The following is a 26,941-nucleotide window of genomic DNA, read 5'->3' as shown; positions in this document are numbered from 1 at the left end:
CATTTATCAACAAGGTTTTACTATTTGTTATATTTTCTATTCATCTGTAGTTATCATGGGTCTTTTCAACTTTATAGCTTTGTAATAGAACCTAGCCAGTCTTTTATAGTCTTGTTGTGGTGACTGTAACCCAAACAACTGCAGTACCTGAGAGTCTCAAATGACATTAACTAAAATTATTTAAAAAGGAAAGGGAAAACAGAAACAAGAAAATAAAAAAACCAAATATATCTCCATTTTCACTTTTCATCTACACTACAGTAGTCTTTTCAAAAGTGAATACTTCTAAAAATGCTCCCCACAGCCAGATATTTTAAAAAACGCCGGTATGGCTTTTAATTGTGTACAGTCAAAAATGAAAATGACTCCATCTTGCTCTGGTTAGCTTAAGCTTACTGTGTGGTTCTTATTTGATTGAATCCTGCTCATTACAATGTATCATTCCCTGATTAGTCACACTTCACAAAAGAAAAACATTCCAGCATAGCGGTCACAGAAGAATTGCTTTCTATGGTGCTTTGTTGTAAAGCTAACCTTTAGGCATCTAAATTGTTTTTGTGTCATTTTTAGACATCATGCTCAAGTGACTAGTCACACTGCATGAGAGAGTCACCAGTCATATACAGTATGTGCTCAAACTGCACAAGCATGTTTGGTCTGATTGACATGCCAAGATGTGGCTGCACAGGCTATATGTGTACAATATGCACTCACTGTGGTTGCTGCACAATACAGCCAACTGAAATTTCTCACATGAGAGAAATTCTTACAGTAGTGCGATAGCCCAATCATACAATGCAATTGGGCACTGTAATTACCCCTATACTGCATGTGAAATAAAGACCAATGAAGCTGATATCAGTTGGCAACTGCAAACAACAAGCTTAAAATTGTGCCAGAATTACACAGTATATGCCTAGGTAAAGATGTCTATGCTGCATGCATGGCCATTGGTGAAGGACGATTATGTCATACTTCCATAAATGATTTGAAAATGCTTCAATGTACAGGGATTGTTTTTATTTAAAAAATTCCATTTTAGAATTAAAGCGTAGTAGTGCTGATGTAGCCTATAATTCACTCTGACTATCATAATCTTGTTTTCTCTTTAATGTACCATGTGATGTGCATGATTTACTATGTAACATAAACACCACTTTATGCAGAAAGTATGTCATGGTGGAATAGAGGTTAGTTCCTGAATTCAAAAATTTGAAGCAACTATTCTTGCTTATTCTATACTTCTTCCTAATGAAGGAAATTATATTACAGTCATATGAATACCCAGAAATAGATTGAGTTACACTATTTATTCTTTAAATTTCATGCAAAAGTCTGTCACTAAAGGTTGTTAAATTAAATTTGCAGCATTTATTTGAACCATCCATACATTTTTGTGTAACTTTATTTACTTTCACACAGGATAGTAATGGATTACCAAGGTTTTACAGTAGGAAATTACATTACATTTCATATGAATATCCAGAAATAGATTGAGTTACACTATTTATTCTTTAAATTTCATGCAAAAGTCTGTCACTAAAGTTTATTAAATTAAATTTGCAGCATTTATTTGAACCATCCATACATTTTTGTGTAACTTCATTTACTTTTACACAGGATAGTAATGGATTACCAAGGTTTTACAGTCCACATGTCCAATATACGGTTGCGGGATTAACAGTTATTTTTAAAACCATTTTCAAAAAAGAAGGACCACAAATCCTGGAAATTATTAAATATCATGTAAAATCTGTACTGAAAAACATTTGTAGATGATGTGCTTTGTCACATGGCAAGTATGATAATGAAGACATTTGCAAGTCCAAAACAAATGGTATAAAGAAAGGAATTAAAAGAGCAAGATATGCAGTGAATCTTGTCCTGTTGGAATCCTACACAGTATTCTGCAGGAGTGAATATCAAAAACGCAAAGAGAAGCAATGTCAGTGCTGTGCTAAAAAGCAAATTAAAAAAAAGTCAACAAAGAGAAGAACCCCCACTTTGGCTTTACTTTGATGTCCTGTGATTGAACATTATGAAAAGCAGAAGAAACAAAACATACCCTTTGTTGAAGTGGAATGCACACATTAAATGGTTGTGATTTAATAATAAATTATGTAAACACAGCTTTAACATAGTAAATACAGAAACTGAACGACATTCAGCAGCAGCCCCAGAGAGCTCAGTACCCTTGTTATAGTTTGAACTTTAACTAAAAAAATCAACTCCTTCAGTCCTCTTTCATAGTTAATACCTCACAGTCCCAGAATCAGCCTAGTTGCCCTTCTCTGTACTAACACTACTATGTCTTTTTTTATATATATTCTTATTAAGATTGTTTACATCTCTCTATATTATAATAAAAAAATCCTGCGACAAGACAAGAGTTTTTGGAAGACAAGACAGATTTTTTCAAGTCCCATGAGTTGAGACCTTGGCCATGAGACTTTTTCAAGTCACGCCCTCCTCTCAACCATTTTCAACCACGCACACAGTAATCTCAGAGTAGAACATCATAAAGAGGTTCAAAAACATTGGCGCGACACACATGTAGAGTAGGTTAGAGATTATGAAAGTAGTAAAAATCTAAAGTCTCAATAAACTGATAGCAAAAATCACATTAGTGCTAACAAACGGAAATTATTACTCAGTGAAATAACGGAACAATGAAAAGAGATTGAATATATGGACATAGGTGATATGACAGAAGTATGTAGATATTGTTCGGGTTTAAAATTTAAGTCAGAGACTTGTAGATCGTCTAATTCATGCTGCCATCAGGAAAAAGTAGTGTTTCTTCCCAATGAGGAAGCGTATCTGGGAGAATTAAAAGATTAGTTGTTTGGTGAAAGTGAAATCCACAAACACTATAGGCAAAATATCCGAATCTACAATAATCTGTTCGTGTGCACATAACACAATGCTCAAAACGTAGGTTTACACGATTCAGGACTATACACTATGAGAATCTGTGGTCCCACAATAATTAAAGCTACTACAAGTTTAATTTCAAAGAAACCACCATTCGGTCAGGTTTATACTTATGATGCGTTGCAAAATAGAATCGAAAGAGTTAAACGATCGGACATATTAGAAAGTATACAGCCATTAATGGATATAAATCCATATGTCCAAAAGTATCGCACTTTACACAAAATTTATCTGCAAAACCCTCACATGCCTTTACTGGTTACTTTGCAAAATTAATTATTACCTCCTGATGATGTAGATCATTTTGTCTGTGATGAAATTCCAAACAGAGAAACCTATCCTTAATTATGGTACAAAGTCATTAAACACATGTCTCACTGACCTCATTTAGAAGACTCAGTATGTTGCGACTCAAAAGAAAAAAGTGTTTAAAGAAATTTCCTAAAGCTTTTGTTAATTCAACAGATATGAATAAGGCTGGCTTTCCTGATTATCAACGCAAACATAATAGTCACGAACAACACACTGTTAAAATGTTAAAATTGTGATGATCAATAACTCAATGATTGTATCATATAACCCGTATTTGCTCAAACGATTCAATGGTCATATTAATGTCGAGTATTGTGCATTGGTTATGAGTATTAAGTACATCTACAAGTACATTCATAAAGGGAATTATAGAGTACGTGTGAATGTATCCAAAGAATAGTGTCGGGACGAAGTTCAAGCATATTTAGATACTCAGTACGTCAGTGCAGTGGAAAGTGGGTGGCATTTAATGGAATTGCCAATGGAACTGGTCGAAGTCATTCTGTTGAACTATTACCAATTCATTTACCAGGTCAGAATATGATTCAATTTAAAGAAAGTGAAGAAGCACAAGCTTTACAGGTAGCGAAAAGAAAAAGGGCTTATTTTCAACTTAATAAAAATGCCGTAAATGCAAAAGCATATACATTTTCTTTCAATTTATTACATTGTACTATTTTTTAATATGGCTAATTACTCGCTGTAAAGTAAAATAGTTAGTTCTATTATATATATATTATATATATGTAACAGTTCCCATGAAAATAGCAATCTGTTTAAATTGTACATCCGCTTCTCCATACGCGAGCAGCAGAGCCGTGAAGTGGTTGGGTTGGGGGTTGGCAAGCGAAGCGAGCAGGGGGCAGAGCCCCCTAGTATATTAAAAATAGAGCAATTCCAGCCCCAATCCCTTAAGGACATCTCTTCAAACATCATCTAATTCTGAACAAATTTCTCACCCAAACTCATTTTCTCTTATCCTTCCGCTCACTTGGCCTGAAAGGAGAGGCAGTCCAGCATGCACAATAGAATTACAGCAGGGTCTATGGGTCCATTCTACACCCAAACTGCTTCTGTACTGCAGTTCTCCTATTAGAGGATGTGTCCTCTTTATTCATTTACACATGTGGCAGGATAGAGCAAAAACTAAACACAGGAAAGGGGAACAGGAAATAATCTTTTATGTAGTCATTATAGATTTAACATTCTTAATATCCCAAAAAACGTATGTAAAATAAGAGGTAAATTGACAGCAAACAAGTTAATACAACTTGGTATTTTTCAGTGCTGGCCGACACACCCACATGTTTGTGTCACTTCATTTCAAAATGTTTATCAAAAATAACATTCTGCTCATGTATATTAAATACAACAAAACTTTTACCTCTCAAAAAGGATTTCTCACCACTTTGCAAAGAGGAAGGTTTAAGTTGCTGTGAACAAAATGCGAACACCTGACAAGTGAGCTAAAATGTTTTTTTCACTGGTGCATCTGGGATGCTCCAGAAGAATTTCAAATGGTTTTGTTGATCAGTACATTTAATGACTGACTTGGAGTTGTTATGTACAATAAGTGCAAAGAATACCAGCAGCTCATCAAAACTGATATCAGACCACATAAACAATTTGTAATTTCAGTATGTGGTGCTGGATGACTTGCTGTGAAATGTCTCTGTCACAACTGCTTTCCATCATGACATTAATTAGGAACAGGCTAAAATTCTTTAAGGGATTTCTGCTTGATAAATCTGCCTTATATGCTGTAGATCACTGAATGGCAACTGTGAAAATTGCCCAAAGCTCTTTTTACCAGAGGTGGCATTGGAATTTACTGTTTTCTTTTGCCATATCATTACCCTTGTTTGCTTCTCTATCACTACTGTTCTGATTTCGAAAGCCAGGAAAATCCTTGAAATCATAAACAGGCCAGCATCTTGAGATATTAATGTGCACTCGGGTTTGTGAGTAATAATTAGTTCAGATCAGTATGCTGGGTCTTGGCTATTTAAATTTAAGGCTTTACATGTTAAAAGAAGGATTTTGAAATCAGCCCTAAACTTAACTGGAAGCCAGTGCAAGGATTTCAGAACTGGAGTTATGTGTTACTTTCTTGTTCTTGTAATAATTCTTGCAGTAGTATTTTGAATTAATGTAAAGCTTCAAAAAGAACGATTTGAGCAGCCAGTCAACATCGCCTTGCAGTAGCCAATTCTATTAGAAATAAATACATGAATTAATTTCTCTTTATCCTGCATATCTGAAAACAGCAAAGTGTTCCAGCATTTTTAAGGTGGAAAAAACATTTTTTGAATAATTTTGTATTGTGCGCTTTAAACTATATGCTAGTGTCAAAGATAATGCCTTATTTGCAGGCCGATTCAATAAAACTAATAGTGATTCCAACTGAGATAAATAATGACAAAATATTAAAAACACCTAAGTAAGTACAATGGCATTTGGTTTAAGAGAAAGATACAACGAGGTGCCATCTGCATGTGAGTGAAAATTAATTTTATGTTTCCTTATGATAGTTCCCAGTGGAAGCATGAAAAAAATAAAGGTTTTTCCACAGAACCCTGCAGGACACCATATCTCATTTCTATGTATAATGATGGAGAACTGTCAACACATTTCTGTACATACTGGAATTGATTTGATAAACAAGAACTAAACCAGACAAAGACTGTGCCTGTTAGCCTGAAGTCATTTTCCAGCCTGTGCAGTAAAATGAATAGTCAAAGGCGTAAACACTGCACTTAAATCAGGCAACAATTACAGTTGAATTTGCTTCATGAGAGGATGCCAGTATGACATTTACAACACTAGGTAATGCCATTTCTGTACTGTACTATGACCGGTGCTGAAGTCAGACTCGAATTAAATTGTTATGTGTAAGGTGACACTGATGCTGATTGGCAACCAGTTTTTCAAGTATTTTAGAAAGGGTAAATCTCAAAAGGGCCTATAATTATTAAGTGTTTGAGGGTTTAGGTCTAACTTTTTAAGTAATGGTTTGGAAAACTGACACTTTTAGTGCATCAGAAACTGTGCCATTCTTTAATGAGTTTTTGGTAATGCTAGGTGCTGCCAGAATATCTTTTGAGCTTTTACTGGTTTTGTTGGCACTAGGTCTAAGGAACAAGTAGTAGGTATCAATTTAGAAATGAAAGTTAAGACTTCCTGTTCTGTTACAAGATTAAAATGAATAAAGTGGTAAATGCAAGGTGAGACATGGTTTGCCATGCTAGGTCTGGGATCTTAAATTTTTGATTTTCTCATTAAAGACATTTATAAAGTCTGCACTGATAATGTCTGTTGTGCACTCTAGTTTTGAATTCCCATTTGTTAGATTAGCCACAGTTCTAAACAATTCACAAGGATCATTATTATTGTTATTGATAATTTTAGAATGGAAGTTCGAAGGGTGCTTTTTACATTTTTCAACACTCTATGTCCATGCAATTCAAAAGACCTGAAGCTTTGTTGATTTCCATCTACACTCCAATTTTTGACACTCTAATAATTTAAAGACTTGGGTGCACTCATTAAACCAGATTTAATTTCTGTAAGCTTTAATCACTTTTGTTTTAAGGGGAGCTATTGTATCCAAAGCCTCTCTCAGGGTCATATTGTAATTTAAAGTTAGCTGATCTAAATTGTTTTCCATGATTACCTTGATTTGCTCAAAATATCTACAAATTTAAAGCAGAGTTACAATCTAGTCACACTGTCTTTGTTTTAGTTATAATTGGATCCAGCATGTGGTTATGATTATGAATTGGAGGAATGACAATTTGAAAAAAATCCTGACTTTAACAAATAAGTAAAACACTTGCTAAAAGTGTCAAGTTTCCACATGAATGTGTACATTAAAACTCCCTATCAACATTGCACAATCATAATTTACATCTAAATCAGATAAAAGGCTGCTAAATTCAGTCATGAACAATGAATATGGCTCTGTTGATTTATAGACTAGCACTACAATTATGCTGGAATCTGTTTTAATATTTAAAATGAGTGCCTCAAAGCATGTGAATTTACCTAAATTTTTAGAACCAGTTTGCATTTTGTCACAATGAATTATTCCAACCCCTCCTTTAACCGTCACCTTATCGTGGTGGAGGGGTTTGCGTATCCCAATGATCCTAGGAGCTCTGTTGTCCGGGGCTTTATGCCCCTGGTAGGGCCACCCAAGGCAAACTGGTCCTAGGTGAGGGATGAGACAAAGAGCGGTTAAACAAACCTCCTATGAAGAAAAACAATTTTGGACGGCGTTTTCCCTTGCCCGGACGCGGGTCACCGGGGCCCCACTCTGGAGCCAGGCCTGGAGGTGGGGCTCGATGGCGAGCGCCTGGTGGCCGGGCCTGCACCCATGGGGCTCGGCCGGGCACAGCCCGAAGAGGCAACGTGGATCCCCCTTCCCATGGGCTCACCACCTATGGGAGGGGCCAAGGAGGTCGGGTGCAGTGTGAGTTGGGTGGTGGCCGAAGGCGGGGACCTTGGCGGTCCGATCCTCGGCTACAGAAACTGGCTCTTGGGACGTGGAATGTCACCTCTCTGAAGGGGAAGGAGCCTGAGCTAGTGCGCGAAGTTGAGAGGTTCCGGCTAGATATAGTTGGACTCACCTCGACGCACAGCTTGGACTCTGGAACCAATCTCCTTGAGAGGGGCTGGACTCTCTACCACTCTGGAGTTGCCCCTGGTGAGAGGCGCCGAGCAGGTGTGGGTATACTTATTGCCCCCCAACTTGGAGCCTGTACATTGGGGTTTACCCCGGTGGATGAGAGGGTAGCCTCCCTTCGCCTTCGGGTGGGGGGACGGGTCCTAACTGTTGTTTGTGCGTATGCACCGAACAGCAGTTCGGAGTACCCACCCTTTTTGGAGTCCCTGGAGGGGGTGCTAGAGGGCATACCTTCTGGGGACTCCCTCGTTCTGCTGGGAGACTTCAATGCTCACGTGGGCAATGACAGTGAGACCTGGAAGGGCGTGATTGGGAGGAATGGCTCCCCTGATCTGAACCCGAGCGGTGTTTTGTTATTGGACTTCTGTGCTCGTCACGGATTGTCCATAACGAACACCATGTTCAAGCATAGGGGTGTTCATATGTGCACTTGGCACCAGGACACCCTAGGCCTCAGTTCGATGATCGACTTTGTGGTCGTGTCGTCGGACTTGCGGCCACATGTCTTGGACACTCGGGTGAAGAGAGGGGCGGAGCTGTCAACTGATCACCACCTGGTGGTGAGTTGGCTTCGATGGTGGGGGAGGATGCCGGTCAGGCGTGGTAGGCCCAAACGTGTTGTGAGGGTCTGCTGGGAACGTCTGGCAGAGCCCCCTGTCAGAAGTAGCTTCAACTCCCACCTCCGGCAGAACTTCGACCACATCCCGAGGGAGGTGGGGGACATTGAGTCCGAATGGGCCATGTTCCGTGCCTCTATTGTTGAGGCAGCTGACCGGAGCTGTGGCCGTAAGGTGGTCGGTGCCTGTCGTGGCGGCAATCCCCGAACCCGCTGGTGGACACCGGCGGTGAAGGATGCCGTCAAGCTGAAGAAGGAGTCCTACAGGACCCTTTTGTCCTGTGGGACCCCGGAGGCAGCTGATAGGTACCGGCAGGCCAAGCGGAATGCGGCTTTGGTGGTTGCTGAGGCAAAAACTCGGGCGTGGGAGGAGTTTGGGGAGGCCATGGAGAATGACTTTCGGACGGCTTCGAGGAGATTCTGGTCCACCATCCGGCGTCTCAGGAAGGGGAAGCAGTGCAGTGTCAACACTGTATATGGTGGGGATGGTGCGCTGCTGACCTCGACTCGGGATGTTGTGGGTCGGTGGGGGGAATACTTCGAAGACCTCCTCAATCCCATTAACATGCCTTCCAATGAGGAAGCAGAGCCTGGGGACTCAGAGGTGGGCTCCCCCATCTCTGGGACTGAGGTCACCGAGGTGGTCAAAAAACTCCTTGGTGGTAGGGCCCCGGGGGTGGATGAGATACGCCCGGAGTTCCTCAAGGCTCTGGATGTTGTAGGACTGTCTTGGCTGACACGCCTCTGCAACATCGCATGGACATCAGGGACAGTGCCTCTGGATTGGCAGACCGGGGTGGTGGTCCCCCTCTTTAAGAAGGGGGATCAGAGGGTGTGTTCCAACTACAGAGGGATTACACTCCTCAGCCTCCCTGGAAAAGTCTATTCAGGGGTCCTGGAGAGGAGGGTCCGTCGGATAGTCGAGCCTCGGATTCAGGAGGAACAGTGTGGTTTTCGTCCTGGTCGCGGAACAGTGGACCAGCTCTATACCCTTAGCAGGGTCCTGGAGGGTGCATGGGAGTTTGCCCAACCAGTCTACATGTGTTTTGTGGACTTAGAAAAGGCATTCGACCGTGTCCCTCGGGGAATCCTGTGGGGGGTACTCCGAGAGTATGTGGTACCGGCCCCCCTGATAAGGGCTGTTCAGTCCCTGTACGATCGGTGCCAGAGCTTGGTCCGCATTGCCGGCAGTAAGTCGAACCCGTTTCCAGTGAGAGTTGGACTCCGCCAGGGCTGCCCTTTGTCACCGATTCTGTTCATATCTTTTATGGACAGAATTTCTAGGCGCAGCCAGGGTGTTGAGAGGGTCCAGTTTGGTGGGCTCAGGATTGGGTCACTGCTTTTTGCAGATGATGTTGTCCTGTTTGCTTCATCAGGCCGTGATCTTCAGCTCTCTCTGGATCGGTTCGCAGCCGAGTGTGAAGCGGCTGGGATGAGAATCAGCACCTCCAAATCTGAGACCATGGTCCTCAGCCGGAAAAGGGTGGAGTGCCCTCTCAGGGTTGGTAGCGAGATCCTGCCCCAAGTGGAGGAGTTCAAGTATCTCGTTGTCTTGTTCACGAGTGAGGGAAGAATGGAGCGTGAGATCGACAGGCAGATCGGTGCGGCATCCGCAGTAATGCGGGCATTGCATCGGTCTGTCGTGGTGAAAAAGGAGCTGAGCCGCAAGGCGAAGCTCTCAATTTACCAGTCGATCTATGTTCCTACCCTCACCTATGGTCATGAGCTATGGGTAGTGACCGAAAGAACGAGATCGCGAATACAAGCGGCTGAAATGAGTTTCCTCCGCAGGGTGTCTGGGCTTTCCCTTAAAGATGGGGTGAGAAGCTCAGTCATCCGGGAGGGGCTCAGAGTAGAGCCGCTGCTCCTCCGCATCGAGAGGAGTCAGATGAGGTGGCTCGGGCATCTGATCAGGATGCCTCCTGGACGCCTCCCTGGTGAGGTGTTCCGGGCACGTCCAACCGGGAGGAGGCCCCGGGGAAGACCCAGGACACGCTGGAGGGACTATGTCTCTCGACTGGCCTGGGAACGCCTTGGGATTCTCCCGGAAGAGCTAGAAGAAGTGGCCGGGGAGAGGGAAGTCTGGGCATCACTGCTCAAGCTGCTGCCCCCGCGACCCGACCTCGGATAAGTGGGAGACAATGGATGGATGGATGGAATTATTCCAAGCCAACCTCCTTGACTATTATCTCTAGATTTATGAAGGAATGTATATCCATTTGGTGATGCCTTTGCTAAAGGAACAGTGTCAGATTTACTAAGCCAGGTCTCAGCAAGAAGACAAAATCAGATGTTGTACTTAATATACTATAATTTACCAAAGCAGCTTTATTTCCAAGACAGTGAATGTTTAATCAGCAGCAATTTTTGAATGATCCACTGCCAAACCTTTTTGAGAGCTCTCATAACCCAGAAACAACACTATCAGTGTGAAATTCATATTTTCCTAGCTTCAGAAAATGGTTGTTAACTCAAAGGTGCTTCAGTACCTTTTAATTTGCAAGAAATGAATCCCCACATCTTTAGAAGCCTGAAAACCATAAGGACTGATTTAAATCATTTATGTTAGGTACAATGCCCAGAGGGGGCTAGGTGGCCTCTTGGCCTTGGAACCCCTGCAGATTTTGTTTGTTTTTTTTCTCTGGCCATTATGGAATGCTTTTTTGTTTTTATTTCTGTCCTCCTGGTCATCTGACCTTACTTTATTCTTTGTTACTTAGTACTGCCTAATCTTATTTTTGTTTCATATAAACTTTTCTTTCTTAATCTTGTAAAGCACTTTGAGCTACACCATTTGTATGAAAGTGTGCTATATAAATAAATGGTGTTGTTGTTTAGATGATATAATATGGTTGATGTAAAACAACACAAAAATGCCTAGTACATTTTTGAAAATATTGTTAACAAATCCTTGAAAAACTGCTGGTGTTTTGGTAAGACCATAGGACAGTACCAAATATTCCCAGTGCCAGCATTGAAGGCAGTTTTCTACTCATCTTCCTCCTGTATATGGATTAAGTTATATGCACTCCTACGCTCAAGTTCTGAAAAGATGGTTGAACCAGTGACTTGATGGAAAAGAGAAAAGATAAGGGGGTTGGGTTATTTATTCTTGAATGCAATTTCGTTTAATTCTCTATATACATGGTCTTAAACATCCATCTTCCTTTTCAGAGAATTAAACCACCTACCACTGAACAATTGGACGGCACAATCAACCTGTTTTCTAAATTATGTTAATATATTCTTTCATAACTAAAAATTCCATTTGATTGAGAGTACAATTTTTTCCCTTTTGGAAAAGGAGCACTAGGTAATAATTCTGTTGGACAATCATATTATAAATGAGGGAGTAACCTTTAAGGTAAACTTTTGCTGAATACGTTGTAAGACGCTAGGGGTCGCTGTTGCCCCTTTAAACCCAACAGACAGACACTCAGGACCCAAGATAAAAAGCACTAAGAAGATATCTCTCTATTATAAAAAAAAAAAAAAACTTAGGACGAGATGTGATCTTTTGAAGAGAGACAGATTAGAAGAGAGACACTTCTGAAAGACACTTTCATGTCCCGCAACACGGTCAAGTCACGTCATACTGACATCCTTTGGAAGCAAGTCCCATGAGACGGTGACCTTGGTAAGTCACGCCCTACTTACGAACATTTCCAAACAAGATCACAGTCATCTAACCTCTCAGTTGTTGCATAGAACTTCAAAAACGACCAAGTGAAGAAGAAAGAGCAACTCTAAAAAATGCATGAGTTAAAGATGATACATCCACGACTACGCAAAGAAGAAAGAGCAGCGCGTCAAAAAGAGAGCCAAAAGTGTTTGAGAGAAAAGAATGCCCAAACAAATGCAAAAAAGAACAATAATAATCTGTTTAAATTCTGATAATAAGGAAAGTAAGCAATGACTAAGGGAAGAAGAAAGATCTGCAATGTCTATCGCAACATTACATTATTAAAGTGTCTCTAAAAGTCAAAGCTAATCGTCTCTTCTTTATTAAATCGAATCAAGCAAAACTTAGAACGGAACATATGCAAGGTCTCATTGATCATGTACAAAATTCAAATATCAATAGTTCAAACAAATTCAAAATAGGTAAAGCAGTAATATTACCATCATCTTATCAAGGTAGTCCAAGAGCATTGCAACAGTTATATCATGATGGAATGGCAATATCCCGAACTATCGGTTGGCCAGATGTATTTATTACAATGACGTGCAATCCACAATGGCCAGAAATCCATCGATTCATAAGAAAAATGCCACCAGCTACATTGGCTCTGGATATTCCGACTTTCGTAAATAGATTGTTTTATCAGAAAGTCTTATTTTTATTGAATGAACTCGAAACGGTGTTCGGTCAAATCACAGCATACATTTACACAATTGAATTTCAATAATGGGGTTTGCCTCACATGCATTTTTTGGTTACTTTGCTAAATAAATTATTAACTGTTGATGATGTAGATTGGTTTGTTTGTGCTGAAATTCCAAACAGAGAAACCTATCCTGAATTATGGTAGAGAAAAGCCAAGCAAAATGACACCTTTTATTGGCTAACTAGAAAGATTACAATATGCAAGCTTTCGAGGCAACTCAGGCCCCTTCTTCAGGCAAGATGTATTACATCTTGCCTGAAGAAGGGGCCTGAGTTGCCTCGAAAGCTTGCATATTGTAATCTTTCTAGTTAGCCAATAAAAGGTGTCATTTTGCTTGGCTTTTCTCTACATTCATAATGGCTAACACGGTACAACACCCTAGTACTACTGAATTATGGTACAAAGTCATTAAACACGTCTCACTTACCACATTTAAAAGATTCAGTATGTTGGGACTCAAAAGAAGAAAAGGGTTTAAGGACATTTCCAAAAGCATTCATTCAAACTAAAGATATAACTAAGGCTGGCTTTCCTGATTTCTGCCGAAGAGATAATCGTCAAGAACAACACACTTAACACAGAAAGAAAGATAGTAAAACTGTGATGCTCGTTGATTCAATGATTGTACCATATAACACGTATTTGCTCAAACGATTCGATTGTCATATTAATGTTGAGTATTGTGCATCAGTTATGAGTATTATGTACATCTACAAGTACATTCATAAAAGGCACGATAGAGTACGCATAACTTTATCGAAAGAACAGTCTCAGGACGAAGTTCAAGCATATTTTAGATAATCAGTACGTCAGTATAATGGAAAGTGAGTGGACATTTAATGGAATTGCCAATGCACGGTCAAAGTCATTCTGTACAGATATAACTAAGGCTGGCATTCCTGATTATTGCTGAAGAGATAATCGTCAAGAACAACACACTTAACACAGAAAGAAAGATAGTAAAACTGTGATGCTCGATAATTCAATGATTGTACCATACAACACGTATTTGCTCAAACGATTCGATTGTCATATTAATGTTGAGTATTGTGCATCAGTTATGAGTATTATGTACAAGTACATTCATAAAGGGCACGATAGAGTATGCATAACTTTATCGAAAGAACAGTCTCAGGACGAAGTTCAAGCATATTTTAGATAATCAGTACGTCAGTGTAATGGAAAGTGAGTGGCATTTAATGGAATTGCCAGTGCACGGTCAAAGTCATTCTGTTGAATTATTACCGATTCATTTACCAGGTCAGAATATGATTCAATTTAAAGAGGGTGAAAAAGTAGAAGCTTTAAAGGGTAGCAAAAAACAGAAATACAAAATTAATGGCTTATTTTGAACTTAATAAAACAGACGTAAATGCAAAAGTATATGCGTATGTGCAAATTCCTCAACTTTACACAAGGCAGAAACAAAAAAACATGTGGCATCCAAGAAAAATTAATTGCAAAAGTGTTGCTTGATTAAACATTGTATCACCAAAAGATTTTGAATGGTTTCATTTAAAATTGTTGTTATGTGAATCGAAAGGAGCAATGTCGTATTAAAGATGTTCTAACAATAGATGGAACGACGTATGGTACCTTTCAAGATGCGGCACAAGTAGCTGAGTTATGTAAATTGGACGACTATATGTTTGAAATGATGTCTGACAAATTAAGACACTTCTTCATGTACTTAATTATGACAGGTGAAGTTGATGCTTTACAATTATGGGAAGTGTTCAAAGGACCATTATCCGAAAAGTCGAATGAACAAACGGCTCTTAAGCAGAAGCAATTTGGACTTCCACAAGAAATTAATGAATCAGAGGTAAAGAAAGAGATGACAGCAGATGAAACTTTAACAGTGGAAGACCATAAAAAATTGTATCAGAAAAGTTAATTTCAAATATTGTTTTTACTGAAGTTTTAAAGTAAAAGTGAACATAATGCTTATATAACAATTCCCATGAAATAAACAATCTCTTTAAATTGTATTTCCGGAAAAACAAATCCGGGAGTTGACGAGTGAAATGAGCAGGGGGCAGAGCCCCCTAGTTTATTAAAGATTTCTTCTTTCACAGTGCCATTCAAGCACCACAGCCACCAATAGACAATTAAATAACACCACAATAATCACTGTTCTCTTTGTTATTCTCCTCCACACCTCCCAGCAAGCCTTGTCCACCTCCACCCAACTCTGGCTCTCTTGCTGGGTTCCCAGCAGTCCTTTAAATAGTTCTTGACCAGGAAGTGCTTCTATTCTTCCTCCCATGTGACTTGCTAGCACTTCCATGTCAGCTGGAGAATTCAAGTTTTTTAATCATCCCAGAAGTACTTCGGGGCTTCCGTCCTCGTGACCACCTAGTACTTCCAGGCTATAGGGAAAGCACGAGTCCCCTGATCCTTCGACAGCTCCCCCTGGCGGTACCCACAGTACCCAACAGGGCTGTGAAACTGAATTCCAAGTCCCAGGAGGTCCTGCAGGAATCCGGGGCACCGCTACATTCCAGGGAAGCTGCCCCCTAGCATTTTGGGGGAGGGAGTGTCGACAAGTAGCTGACTTCCCCCATCCTTCCATTTTAGGGGCACCCTCTCTCACAACGTCTTGAAACTCATTATATTCAGGTGGAAGGATGTTGACATTGGAGCAAAGTATAGACATTTGGAAATTAATATTCAAATCATTTTCATAAAACCAGCAACTCCTTTTTTGTATACTCTTGGTCTTCCAGTCAGTACACAGATTGTGTTTTAATAACCATGGCATGCTTAAAATGAGATAAGAAATGGATGATTGAATAAAAAGGGTGATCATTCCTTTATGGAACAGACCATAGTTACTTTAACACAGGAAAAATATAATATTATCAAGTAGTTATTGACAATGTTTAATTGTCATATTTAGAACTTAAGTTATGAGACACAATTCTGAGATTTATAGAGGGAAAAAAGTAAAATAATACCAAAATCACACACATGATGCATACAATTAGAAACAGAAAGAGTTATAATAGAAAACTAGTCAACTTAGAGTCATAGTTGGACTCTCTTGAAAGACTAGTCCGCCTATATTAATTTAACTGCATGGACAAAAACACTTACCTTTTTATAAGCTCTCCCAAAACTCGCCAAGCTCCAAAAGGACTCCCTTCGCACTGGGCATAACCCCACCTGCTCTTTAATAGTGTTTACATTCTCTGTAGGTAAAAATTTTATCCATGTTTACCCGAAGGAGTGACAGGGATAAGAGACAAGGTAAAAAATGTAGCAAAAGGTCAAAACCAGAGAAAAAAGACAGAAGCAACAAAACTGGAAATGCTAACACAAAATCAAAGTACAGAGCAAAAGTCTAATCCCAAAATTTCAAAAAAAGAAGGAACATAGTTCACAAATAAATTCAATATTGGATGAACTAAAGCTGCAAGAATTGACTTTTATATTGTGTGACCTCTAGAGCAAGCCACCAGACACAGCTACACCAAGACCATTCACGGTGCAAATAAATATTTTTTATTCACAATACCTTCTTTTTCCAATATTCCATGCCACAAACACTAATGAACACAATATCTCCTTCTGCATCTCTCGTTGAGTTTTGCCCTCTCCCTCCTGACTCTTACTCAAGCAAGACAACTCCCTTTTATGATAGTCCCAGAAATTATTCTGGAGATACAGCCTTGCATATTGGAAGAACTTATGGAAACTCGTATGGAAACTTCACAAACAAGGGATGTTTATTCCCAACAGCAAACCCTGGTGACACCCAAAGACCCAGACAGGGTCATGTTTCAAAACTACAAGTCTCAGGCAACCCTGTGGGTATCCAGCTTGGGGACAAACCAGAGAAGCACTGTCCTCTGTCATGCTGAGGAATGAACAGTTCATAATCTCCCATTTCATGTATTATTCTATTTAATAAAAATCCCAGCCAGGATGCGCCACCTTACTTGGATGGATGGATGGATGGATGGATGGATGGATGGATGGATGGATGGATGGATGGATGGATGGATAGATAGATAGATAGATAGATAGATAGATAGATAGATAGATAGATAGATAGATAGATAGATAGATAGATAGATAGATAGATAGATAGATAGATAGATAGATAGATAGATAGATAGATAGATAGATAGATACTTTATTGTCCTCCTCTTAAGGCCTCTTGGCCAAGCAAGGATCATCTTCCATCCCAGTCAGGATGCTAGTCCATCCACCATGGCACTTACAATAGTCACAGTGATAACGACATCATCGCACTTTCCCAAATCATTTTGGGATGTGTTACCACAACTGTCACAAAACTCTCAAAATGGTGGAGCCCTTTGAAAGTTACAAAATTATGTTGAAAATAAGATTTAAAAATAAGGTCTCCAAATGAAAAACAGACAGCAGAAACTCACTGGAGGCGAGTAAACTTGGGGAGGTCGGCGTGGGGTTAATGTTATCTCAGGGATCACAGCAAAGGCATTAAAGAGGACTTGATCAGCCAGTTCATCTCTCAATCTACTTTCACATGCAGCCAGTGATAAAGTTATGAAACAGTAGTGGAATTTGTGGAACTCCTGACCTCAAATAAAAGACAGGTGAACGGGTTGTAGTCCACCATTATGATAAAGTTGAATATGAATTTTGAACATGTAAGCATCATGCCCTTGAGGAGAAACCATACAGGATGTAATGAATGGCAAAGATAAGGAATTGTTAATACTGCTTATGTGTTTGTATGGCTGACAAATAAAAGGATATGGAAAAAACACTCATATGTGCTGTAATGTGGAATTCCAAAATGAAAAAAGTGTTTTATTGAAAAAAGAAAACAGCATGGAAAATATAAATACGCATCAATGTAAGAATATCATTAAATATAAGCATGAGGTACTCTATATTGTTATTGTTAACTTTGGCAGCCTTGCAATAAGGGGCTAATATAAGATTTCAACAACAGTAGAGTATTCATAAATGTTCTATTTATGATTTAAAGTTTATTCGTTGAAAGTAAAATAGTGGGCAGAAAGTTGGCATGAAAGCCAAATATTATTACTGAGTTATTATACAGTGGGTTTGAATAACTGTCCACCAGTCACAAAAGAAAAGTTATTAATACATTTACTCACTAATAAATGCTGTCTTCTATCGGTTTGCTTATATCACATTCTAAACATTAGCATCTACATGAAGTATGTAGAAGAATTCAGGGCCCACTCTGTTTTATAATGGCTTAGGTCCATCACATAATTAAAAAATTCTTGTCTGTATTTCCTGACTTCAAAAAGCACTTAACACTGGTTGTTCATTTGCATTGCAAATCAATTGTAATATGCAGGATGACAATAGTGTGGGCTTTTTGAAAAACAAAAGGCTGTGTATTTCAGAGTTTTTGTCAGTTGTGGTATACACAGTAAAATGAAGTGCATGCTTAAGCAAGTGTATGCCAGTGGAGTGAATGTTGCTGCATAGATTATGTTAAATATAATAAAGAGGGGAAATATGTTTTGTAAATGCAATTTGGCAAAACACAACTGACAATGAGAGAAACACACATGCTGTAAGATAAAAGCTGTAATCTAGAAATGGAAAGAAATTATTATCACAAAGTGGTTTAGGAAATAAAAAATGACATCACACTTGGGCGCCAGTGCTCATACTGAAATAGTGTGGGGTAGATGAAATCATCCGACACTAAGCATGATAGGAATTGTAGTCTTCATGTCAGGATTTCCACTGGGTTGGAAAGGAGATATAAAGATTAAATATGTGTGTTGGTGGATCATTGCAAACTTTCTTATGGATCCAGTTTCTCTGGAATCACTGGGACATCAGTATAGGCTAAAAATAGACCGTGGCCAGGGCCACGTGGCTCCCCCACCTGATTCAACTATGTATGGTTGGGTGAAAGGGCTCAATGCATTCTTTAAATTCTGTAAATTTGTAAGGAAATGAGGAGAGATGTCTCCATTTGCAGGTCACAAAAGTGTTTTTTTAAGCATTTCATCTGAACAGCTACCGGATATATATGATACGTTACTGAAACTGGCTGCTGCATGTAATCAGAATATAAGTTTAATATGTCACTGTGCTCTGTGCAAATATTTTAAATCTGCTTTTCTTTCTACTTACAAAACCAGATTTAAAACACAGGGGCTGATCATTTAGAACTGCTAGGCAAGCATTAGAAGAGGAAGATACCATCATCCGATCCGGAAAATCCTTCCAAAACAGTGATGAAAATTATGAAGTTACTTTCTCCTATGTGATTTCTTACCGCCATATCACTAAGGGAGGGGTATCGCCTTTTTATATTATAACTATATAGTTTCGGGTTATGTAACATGCCGCAATTACAAAAGAACTTATTTCAACAAGGGAGCTAGTGCCTCCAACTGGATACACTGCATGTGTGGTGTTTGTTTTTCTCAAACTAAACTCATTTCAAGACAGATGCAGTATACTAATAGAGGAACACATGGTTTTAAAAGATACAGAGCTGCTGATAATGTGCATGTGTTTTAAATCACTTATTCTTGTAGTTCTTGCAGAATTTCACGCTGATCTTTTCCTTTGGTATGCGTAGTAGATAGATAGTGCCTTGCCATGTCTTTTAGTGTGGGTGCTGGGACAAATGCTAAATGAGAAATTCCGGGAATCACCATCATTCTCCCCCCACCACCCCAGGGAACACACTTTTATGATTAAAACTTTTAGGCAGAGCTGTCCATCAGCAGAGTACTTAGCCAATTTTCTTTGTGTAGTATCATGAGGTTCAGAAACCTAGGTGGACATTTGGTATAAATAATGATCCCACCCCACAACCCCCCGGTGCAGTCCTGCCCCAAAGGTAATCCATAAAAACAGAAAAATCCAAATGTTTAAAACCAGGCTAAAACAAGACTATAAACCAGAAGCAGTCATTGGGCAAAATGAGCCAAACACAACTCCTTCCATATCTCCCCAGCTCACGCATGGCTCACACAGCTGGCAGAGACTTCAGCAGCCACGGTCCTCTCACTACCAACCCCTGCCTTGGCTGCCTCCGTCGGCATCTGCCAGACCGCTCGGGGTCGGTTGTCCTCTCGCCCTCTTTCTTGCACACGCAGTCATCCATTGGATTCCAGAAAAGGACAATACCTTGATCGTACCCACTCCTCAACAATCAGTGGGTACGGTCTGTCCCTCGAGAGCTGATCTCTCTCTCTCTCTCTCTCCCTCTCCCTCCCTCTCCCTCTGACTCTGCCTCTAGCCGACTGGCTGGTTCGTTCTCTCCCTTTCTCATTGCACCAATGCCGCACTCTCGCTCTGCCTCTTGCATTTCTTTTTGTACTTTTTTTCTCTCCCTTTCTGTGGCGGCCTGTACTTATACAGGAAGCCAATGAAGCAATTAAGAAAGATCGCACCCTCATGTGCAGGTGCGACTCATCCCAATTACCTCATCAACTCCCCGCAGCTGTGCGAGCTCACCCATGGAGACTGACACAGTCAATGGATTATTTGAAAACCTGGCCATTCTTTCAGAGCTGAGGACCTGCTATTTCACACCCCAATGAATAAAAGGGAGACTTCATGCCATCAGTGAGAGAAAATCCATTCCATCAGAGAAACACCATTCACCTGGACATCACATAAACAATGCATGAATTAGCCCGACAGTTGAATCTAAAAGCCGTCTAAAATGACACTCCTCCTCTGACACAGATGCTTGCTACTCCTCATTAAGTTTTTGCATTTTTAAGTAAGTGCATTTTTATTAGGGCTTGACATTCAGAATTTACTATTATTCATTTACATTTTCTATCAATTGTTTCATTTGCTTTTACTGTGTTTTAAAAAAAAATACTGCTTTGATTTTAAATTTCTATACTTTCCTGTATACATAGAGTGATATGTTCCAGTCAAAGCTCACTGCCAGGACAAATGGGTGCTGGGCTGTGAATCCAGAGATCCCCATAGAAGGCTGTCTGACAGTCTGTTTCTACAACTGAGCTATTCTGTTAAGAATTCTCTGTTTTCCTCATAAAAAATGGTGGTTATGTTAAGCTATTTTCACATTTTTATTCTTCAGCAGTTTTCAGTTCTTGACTCTGTGTTTCAGATCACCTGCTGATTTTTTCTCTGGCTTCTTAACTTACAGTCTGAAATATGCTCCCTTGCAATACTTTCTAGTTTAGTTTTTCTTCCAACCCTAAAAAAATCATTCTGATGATAAACATTACTACATCAGTGCTGTTTCTTGCATGAAAATTCTGTGAGGTCAACCCAGAATTTTCCAATTATGTTTTCAGACTTTTGTAACATAAACATGAGCTTGATCAGTGGAGTTACTGGCATAAAGATTCTGATAGGGTTAGTTGTCTTGCATTGGCAGAGGCATTCTAAGAAGCCATCCAAGTCACAATAAAATAAGTTGTGCAGAGGAAGTGTATGAGTGTGTGAAAGAGAGGATGGGGAAGAGAGAGATGATCAAAAATTTAAAAAAAGGACCGAACTTACAAATTTTTTGAGATCCTAATTAAATCCAATGGCATGGGTACGTGGTTGCTGGTGAGTCTCAGGAAGCATCCTTTCTTGGATTAACTCACAGAGTCGGTAAGTTTAAATTGTTTTCTTTGTCTTTTTCCACAAGTGAGCAGTGTGAGGGAAAATCTACAGTGTCAATGTGCAAGCAACAGACAAGGTTTTTTCCCACTTGCATATGGGGAAGCAGATGTACAATTTAAACAGATTGTTATTTTCATGGGAATTGTTGCATATGCATAATATCCATCCATCCATTATCCAATGCGCTATATCCTAACACAGGGTCATGGGGGTCTGCTGGAGCCAATCCCAGCCAACACAGGGCGCAAGGCAGGAACAAATTCCAGGCAGGGTCCCAGCCCACCACAGGGCACACACACACACACCAAGCACCAATGCACCTAACCTGCATGTCATTGGACTGTGGGAGGAAACCAGAGCACCCAGAGGAAACCCATGCAGACACTGGGAGAACATGCAAACTCCACACAGGGAGGACCCGGGAAGCAAACCCAGGTCTCCTTACTGCGAGGCAGCAGCGCTACCACTATGCCACCGTGCCATCCCATATGCATAATAGACCTAACTATTTTGCATTACAGCAAGTAATTAACCATAGTAAAAAATAGCAAAATGTAATAAATCGTAAGATAATTATGTTTCATGTTGCGTTAGAGGTATTCGCTGCATTATACATTTTTGTTCTGTTTGGCTTTGAAATTAACACAAAAATACTTTTTAAACTTGCACTTTTACTGTAAAACTTCAGTAAAAACAGTATTTGGAATTAACTTTTTGTCAATATCGCACTGAATTTTGATTCCATGTTTGGAGTTACATCGTGACAATGCAACGTATAACTGCCCGTGAGTGAATATTGTTTCTTTCTCTTTAATAAATAAATCAACTTTTTCAAATGTTTGTCCCTGTGATTTGTTAATTGTCATAGCAAAAGCTATTCTAACAGGAAACTGTAAACATTTTAATACGAATAGCATATCAAGATCTCCTTTGGTGTCTAATGTTATCCACAGAAGATGTACTACATTACCTTTTTTGTCTCCAGTTAAAATTTTACATGTTCAGAATTGTTCAACCAATTTTGAATTCAACCAATCTTGTCCTGTTGCATAGCCTATCACTCATGCATAAATTATGCAGTAACATTATGATACATCCTTCTTTCAACAGTAATTCGGCTGGTGGAAGACCGGATGGCGTTAACGGTTGTAGATATTTTACAGATACTGTAAGTTGATGATTTCATCTTCAGCACTATCACCACCAACTGTTTCAGCATAGTCTATTGATACGCGTTTAACCAATTTGCCGTGTAACCGTTCGACAATTTTCACATTAATTCATTTGACTTCATAGTTTCTCTTTGCTAAGATTGCCCGTTTACTCATTTCTTCTGTTGATAACCCTTCAGGATGAAATTCTTCAATAAGGTTTGGACATAATGAGTCTTCTTTTATTGGGACCTTAAAGTGAGGAAAACGTAAAAATTTATGAGAGTTGAGAGCGCAGGAACTGTGTCTGACAAAAGCATTCACACAAATGAGAGGTGAGAGGACCGTGGGCGTGGGCTGTTAGCTATAAATGGTTGAAGGGAGGATGGGACTTGAAAAAATCTCTTGGCAATAGTCTCATCTCGAGATTTTCTTTTATAATAGACAGATAACATTTTAAACAAGAACATATATAGTGGAGCAAATTCAAATAAAAATTTTACCAGGAGTGCACACTATAAATGCAGAAAAGATCATAGGAGCTACTGTATATAGAAGGAGCTGTGGAAGACATTTCAGAATATGTTAGACTACCAATACCAATACCAGCAGTAAAAAAAAATCATTTTACATAAAATGAAAATCTATGAACATATCATTTTATCATACAGTATAAACCCCCAATGGAGGAGGTTTGTATCATGCAGTGATAACAGTGCGTTGCTGCACCCACCACATGACGAACCACCTCAGGATACCAAATTAGGACCCAAGCGTAGCTGTACAATGGGTGACACCTCAGCACCACACTAATTCGAATGGAGTGGAACAGTTTGAGGTTATTTCTACAGTGGTTGCAGTGCCAATCCTGCCACCAACCCCCAAGTTTATCCTGCAATTTTTAAGGATCTGCTTGTTGGGCTGGATGCAGGTTAACATTATCCTCAGGACAGAGCAATTGCAGACTAAGGGCCTTGCTCAAAGGCCCATTGGACAGTACCTTTATATATACTATGCTACCGTGGCTGTTCTTTTGTCTGTCCAGGATTTTAAATCACCTGTAACCTCCAAACCGTTTTGACCTATTGTGACGTCTACTATCCGCTTTCAGGGTGATGATTGACCTCCAACGTATTCCTCTTTTTATTTTTATTTTATTTTATTGTAGAATCAACTCTCAGCAGTGGCCAGCAGGGCACCGTTCTCATCTCTACCACCTTCACCGTCACTTCCCTTACCTCTTCATATCTTAAATCATTCTTGAGGCAGAAAACTTAAGTGCCAGCTTAAGTGAAAAATTAAAGAAAACAGACTAAGTAATTGCAGCAAACACTGACTTAATCCATTTTAATGCAAAAAGATGCAGACGAAAGAAGAGAAGAAGTGGGCCGCTAGGGTGGAGAAAAGAAGAGCTGTTCAGGAAGCAGCAAGCGCATCAACCTCTGAGCAAATGAATGCTAAACGTACAGAGAAAGAGTATGAAAACTATGAATGCTCAAGGCAAATGTATTCATTGCTATCATTTATTACTGGTTAAAAATTAATTCAACACACAGTAGACAGGGGTTCCTCCAGAAAGAAAGCATGTAAAAAAGAAGAAACCTTTTTTTGAGATGCTACTGGTTAAGCAGGTTTTCCTCTTAAACCACCCATGGTTAATTTTTTTTATTTCTTTCTTGGATGATTACCAATTCACCAGACTGATGTGATTCCAGTCATGGAATTTCCAGTGTTTGCTCAATGTGCACAGTGCTAATTCATGGTGTACTTTAATAATCATCATGATTTATGGTAATGTTGATGATGACAAATCCCATGCAGTCTTTACATTGCAACATGGAAAATACAAAGAATGGTCAGTTGAACGGGCTGAATTTTTCAATCTTCAAGACAGAATTAAAACGTTCAGGCTACTTTTTTGAACATGAGAAAAGGCATACCGAAACATTGTTGGGTCAAGTGGCCTGCCAGGAAACAAACAGGAAAAGGATAGCAACGCCAGGCAGAAAGATCATTTCTCAGTCTCAAAAAAAAAATATTATCGTAGATAGAAAAATTGCATTAGAAATATTAAAGAAATTAGGAAAAATTATTATGAATACTAAATTGAGTTTGCAAGTAAACATTTTAACAATACTTTAAGTTATTGAAATGACTTTTTACAAACCATTACTATCTGCTGGGAACTGTCCCACCTGTCCCTGATGTAGATATGCCACTATACTACATCATGATGCTGTGACCATACCTTACTGCAGAGATTGTGGTTTTTTGGGAATGGAGAGTGTTAAAATTGTGCTAGACATATTTTTTAATTTGGACTGAAAGCCTGATCTTGGCCTCGTTTGACTGTAAGACTTTTTTTCTAAAGCTTAGGTGATTCGTACTTGTGCTTTTGAGTCCCTTACCAATATCCAGGATCAAGAACAAGTTAAAGCTCAAAGGCTTCCTGTAGAGAATACTGTTCTTCCAACACCATAGAAAATGCTCTTACTTATCAGTCCATATTCAAGAACTGCTACCAGCTAAGGCCAAAACTGCCTGATGATCAAGGTTTCTAGATGAAATTCTACAGACTTCGGATCCAGATATTTTTGTGGCTAACAATTGTTACCAGCTACATCTTCTGCTATATGCCCTTGAATATGCTTCTTGAGAAGGAGCTACAATCTGGTTAAAAAGATATCTTGCCTGGCCCATGTCCTACCCAGGGCCAGATCAATGAATGGCTTTACTTGGGTTTAAGCCCAGGGGCCTAAGAGAGTGAGAGGGGTTTAAATGGCTATAACAAAAAAAAAAATCATGACTTTTTAAAATTGTTCACTTCGCTTGCCAACTCCCGGGCGGGTGCTATGCATTAGCCAATTCGTGGCTCTGCCACTCGCGTATGATGTACAATTTAAACAGATTGTTATTTTCATGGTGTGGACGCCTCTTAGAGGCGCTGTTGCTCCGTTGAACCCCCCAGACAGACGTCCAGGACACACGTTTAAAACACCAAGAAGAATTTCTTTAATAATATTCTTCAATATCAGTGCACAAAGCACCGCACACTCCACAATTCACAATAATAAATCAATAATCAATCCTCCACTTCCAGCAGCTCCGTCACACTACCACTCAACTCCAGCTCAACTGCTGGATTTCCCACAATCCTATTTAAAGTCCATAACCTGGAAGTATTCCATCTCTGGGTCAAACACCTTCTTCAGCTGTCCCGGAAGTACTGCGGGTTTCCGTCCTCGTGACTCCTACGTACTCCCGGGTTAATTGTCATGGTAATATTCCCCTGGTTCTTGATGAGCTCCCCCTGGTGGCACCCACGGCACCCAACAGGGCTAAAGAGACGGACTCCATGTCATATACTGCCCTGCGGGAATCCGAGGAACCATTTCCATCCAGGGGAGCTGCCATCTTAACGTCCCGGAGGATGTAGTGCCCTGAAAAGGTTGGTTTCTTTAGTTGAGGGACATCCCGGCCGGCCTGAAATGCCAGCTGTCCATGACAGTACTCCTCCCCCAGCTGAGAATCATAATGCGAGGCGGTCAGCCCCGCTAGGGTAGTCCTTCTCTGGGAGGGACTGTCTGCCCTGAATGGACCATGGCTTCTTCCTGTAAAATAAGAGCAGGAGAACAACGGGGAGACGTGGCAGTTCTGTTTCCCTTTAACAACCTCCCCGGTTCTCCCTGGACAGTTTCGCCATAAATGGCCCGGCCTATAACATTCATAACATAGCCTCCTCCTGTTTAGTAATGTCCTGCGGGACTGGAAGCAGGCTGGTAACTTCTACATTGCCTTTTGTCCAGCTGGGGGTGGACTATCTCCCCGCCCATGCAGATAGTGTCCCCTCCACTGTTTTACCTGCGGGATCTCCTTTTCTTTCTGGTGCTTGCTTACAGTTTGGGTCTCCCTATGAATAAGAGAGAGACCCTTTACTGTCTGCACCCCTTTTGTTTTAAGTGAGACCGATGTCGATGTCTTAAGGCTCAGGACCACTCGTAAGCCAGCACTATCTCCTTGCTCTGACGGCCCCTCTCCTTCCACCGAACACTTGGTCATCACGCCTACATCAATCGTGGGACTTAAGATTACTTGGCAGCCGATACTAGAAACTCACGCTGCCCTTGTAATCTGAGTCCCTACTTCATGTACGGTACCGGATACGCTCACCTGTACCGCCGAATCAGTCATCTGTGGAAGCTTCCATCCGCAGCGGCGTAAATATTCCTCCACACGCCTTAGAGGTGCCTCGGCTGTTGCT

At 40.2% G+C, this 26,941-nt stretch overlaps 1 protein-coding gene across 1 annotated transcript in view; it reads right to left on the bottom strand.

Moving 5' to 3' along the window:
- Window positions 1-26,941, bottom strand: part of LOC127528848 (uncharacterized) — a 199,433-nt gene that overhangs the window by 148,386 nt on the left and 24,106 nt on the right. The gene's annotated exons all lie outside the window — the stretch shown is intronic.

This window comes from Erpetoichthys calabaricus, chromosome 7 (genome assembly GCF_900747795.2).
Source record: "Erpetoichthys calabaricus chromosome 7, fErpCal1.3, whole genome shotgun sequence".
NCBI lineage: Eukaryota > Metazoa > Chordata > Cladistia > Polypteriformes > Polypteridae > Erpetoichthys > Erpetoichthys calabaricus.
Note: the sequence above shows the minus strand (reverse complement) of the source record. Positions and strands in the feature narration are given on the sequence as shown.